This window comes from Suncus etruscus, chromosome 11, assembly GCF_024139225.1.
Source record: "Suncus etruscus isolate mSunEtr1 chromosome 11, mSunEtr1.pri.cur, whole genome shotgun sequence".
Taxonomy (NCBI): Eukaryota; Metazoa; Chordata; class Mammalia; order Eulipotyphla; family Soricidae; genus Suncus; species Suncus etruscus.
The window spans coordinates 94,899,681-94,903,361 of record NC_064858.1 but is presented as its reverse complement, the minus strand read 5'-3'; the positions used below and the strand labels follow the sequence as shown (position 1 = coordinate 94,903,361).

The following is a 3,681-nucleotide window of genomic DNA, read 5'->3' as shown; positions in this document are numbered from 1 at the left end:
TTTGTCCAATCTCTCCTGCTGTATGGAATTGTTATGTATCTCATCTTCCACAGCACCAAGTCTATTCTCAGCTTCTGATACCCTGTCCCAGAGCTTATCCATTTTGTCATTCACTTCGTTTACTGAGTTTTTCAGGCCTGTTAGTTGACATGTTATTTCAGTTTGGAGTTTTGTCATTTCTGCCTTCATATTTTCTTGGTTCTTATTAGTGTTCTGTTCAACTCGATCCATGGTTTCTTGGAGTCTGTTGAGCACCTTCCATATTGCTAGTCTAAAGTCCTTATCTGAGAGGTTGATTAGTTGTTCAGTCATTATCTGGTCCTCAGAATTGTCATCTTCATTCTCTATGTCTGATGCTGGCCTGCGCTGTTTCCCCATTGTCACATTTGTATTGTGGGTTTTTCTACGTGTTTTAGTGGTATTCATTGTCTATATGATGTAGGCAGCACACTCCTCTGGCTCCTCCCTTTCTGGATGGGCTGACTTGCCTCTAAGGGAGGGGAGTCCTCCGTGGATGAAGCCTCACACTGGGTCAAATCTTAGGCCCGAGCATGTAACAGAGAAGACAGTCCAGAGAGAAATGTTTGCTTCTGTGATATAGCGCCGTTCTTAGTGTGATTTTTCCTTCTTGTTGCAATGGAGTTCTTTCCTTAGAAAGAGTGCACGGCCGCGTAGCGAAGCGGAGCGGCCGTGCTCCTCTGAGCCTCTTTTTGCCCCACTCGCAAGAGTTTCACGCAAGAGGACAGTAGACAGACATAGACAGGTCACACTCACAGTCTTTCACAGCTGAGCCCCACTGGGCCGGTGTACTTTCGCGGATTTTCCCCGCCTGGTGTCACACACAGGGAGCCAGCTTTTGCAAAGGATAGCCGGTTTTTCGGCCATTTGTATTTCTTCTTTGTCAAAGTGTCTGTTCATTTCTTCTCCCCATTTTATGATGGGATTAGATTTTTTTTTCTCTTGTAAAGTTCTGTCAGTGCCCGATAGATTTTGGAGATTAGCCCCTTATCTGATGGGTATTGGGTGAATAGTTTCTGCCACCCAGTGGGTGGCTCTTGTATTCTGGGCACTATTTCTTTTGAGGTGCAGAAGCTTCTCAGCTTAATGTATTCCCATCTGTTTATCTCTGCTTCCACTTGTTTGAAAAGTGCAGTTTCCTCCTTGAAGATGCCTTTACTCTCAATGTCATGGAGTGTTTTACCTATGTGTTGTTCTATATACCTTATGGTATCAGGTCTGATATCAAGGTCTTTAATCCATTTGGATTTTACCTTTGTACATGGTGTTAACTGGGGGGTTTATGTTCGCTTTTTTGCAAGTGGCTAACCAGTTCTGCCAGCACCACTTGTGAAGAGGTTTTCCTTGCTCCTCTTAGGATTTCTTGCTCCTTTGTCAAAAATTAGGTGCTTGTATGTCTGGGAACATTCTCTGAGAACTCAAGCCTATTCCACTGATCTGAGGGTCTGTCTTTATTCCAATACTATGCTGTTTTGATAACTATTGCTTTGTAGTACAGTTTAAAGTTGGGGAAAGTAATGCCTTTCATACTCCTTTTCCTTAGGAGTGCTTTAGCTATTTGAGGGTGTTTATTGTTCCAGATGAAATTCATAAGTGTTTGATCCACTTCTTTGAAGAATGTCATGGGTGTCTTTAGAGGGATCGCATTAAATCTGTGTAATGCTTTGGGGAGTATTGCCATTTTAATTATGTTAATCCTGCCAATCCATGAGTAGGGTATGTGTTTCCATTTCCATGTGTCCTCTCTTATTTCTTGGAGCAGATCTTTATAGTTTTCTTTGTATAGGTCCTTCACGTCTTTGGTCAAGTTGACTCCAAGATATTTGAGTTTGTGTGGCACTAATGTGAATGGGATTGCCTTGACGTCCATCTGTTCCCTATCATTATTGGTGTGTAAAAAGGCCATTGATCTCTGTGTGTTAATTTTGTAGCCCACCACCTTGCTATATGCATCTATTGTTTCTAGAAGCTTTTTGGTAGAGTCTTAAGGGTTTTCTGAGTAGAGTATCATGCCATCTGCAAACAGTGAGAGCTTGACTTCTTCCTTTCCTATCTAGATTTCCTTGATATCTTTTTCTTGCCTGTTCGCTATAGCAAGTACTTCCAGTACTATGTTGAAGAGGAGTGGTGAGAGAGGACAGCCTTGTCTTGTACCAGAATTTTGAGGAAAGGCTTTTAGTTTTTCTCCATTGAGGATAATATTTGCCATTGGCTTGTGGTAGATGGCTTCAAGTAGATTGAGAAAAGTTCCTTTTATTCCCGTCTTGCTGAGAGTTTTGATCAAGAATGGGTGTTGGACCTTATCAAATGTTTTCTCTGCGTCTATTGATGATCATGTGATTTCTATTTTTCTTGTTGTTGATGTTTTGTATTATGTTGATAGATTTACGGATGTTAAGCCAGGATTTTGTTGAAGATCTTTGCATCTGCATTCATCAGGGATATTGGTCTGTAATTTTCTTTTTTGGCAGCATCTCTGTCTGGTTTAGGTATCAAGGTAATGTTGGCTTCATAAAAGCTGTTTGGGAGTGTTCCTGTTTTTTCAATTTCATGGAAGAGCCAGACTAGCATTGGTAGTAACTCCTTTTGAAAGGTTTGAAAGAATTCATTAGTAAATCCATCTGGGCCTGGGCTTTTCTTTTTAGGCAGATCTTTGATTACAGTTTCAATTTCCTCCATAGTGATAGGGGTGTTTAGATATGCTACATCCTCCTTACTTATAAGTTGGAAGGTTATAAGTGTCCAGGAATTTATCCATTTCTTCTAGGTTCTCATGTTTAGCAGCATAAAGTTTCTCAAAGTAGTCTCTGATTACCCTTTGGATCTCTGAAATATCTGTCGTGATATCCCCCTTTTCATTTTTTTAAATTTTTTTTGTAGTTTTTGGGTCACACCCGGCAGTGCTCAGTGATTATTCCTGGCTCCAGGCTCAAAAATTGCTCCTGGCAGGCACGGGGGGACCATATGGGACACCAGGATTCTAACTGATGACCTCCTGCATGAAAGGCAAACACCTTACCTCCATGCTATCTCTCTGCACCCCCCTTTCATTTCTAATATGGGTTATCAGGTTTTTCTCTTTCTTTGTGAATTTTGCCAATGATTATCAATCTTGTTTATTTTTTCAAGGAACTAACTTCTGCTTTCGTTGATCTTTCGGATTGTTTTTTGGGTTTCCACTTCATTGATTTCTGTTTTCAGTTTTGTTATCTCCTTCTGTCTCCCTAGTTTTGGTTCCTTTTGTTGGTCATTTTCTAATTTTGTGAGCTGCGTAGGTTCAGAGAGTTTTAAAGACTTGAATAAGTAATTAGGAAGATGAGCAAAGTATTCCATTATTTTTTTTAAATATGGAACGCTTCACGAATTTGCGTGTCATCCTTGCGCAAGGGCCATGCTAATCTTCTTTGTATTGTTCCAATTTTAGTATATGTGCTGCTGAAGTGAGCACATCATTCCATTATTTTTATACATGAAATTGGGCTAAAGGAATAGTCTTTTATTACCAAAAGTTGGTGAGTATGTGGGAAAAATAGGTACCCCTATACTTTTTTTTTTTTTTGGTTTTTGGGCCACACCCGGCGTTGCTCAGGGGTTACTCCTGGCTGTCTGCTCAGAAATAGCTCCTGGCAGGCACAGGGGACCATATGAGATATCGGGATTCGA

General features: G+C 40.7%; 1 non-coding gene across 1 annotated transcript; it reads right to left on the bottom strand.

Moving 5' to 3' along the window:
• Window positions 1-3,359: 3,359 nt before the first annotated feature.
• On the bottom strand, window positions 3,360-3,466 carry LOC126023520 (U6 spliceosomal RNA). The gene has a single exon (XR_007500637.1). It is a non-coding gene; the product is annotated as a U6 spliceosomal RNA (small nuclear RNA).
• Between the last annotated feature and the right edge of the window lie 215 nt (window positions 3,467-3,681).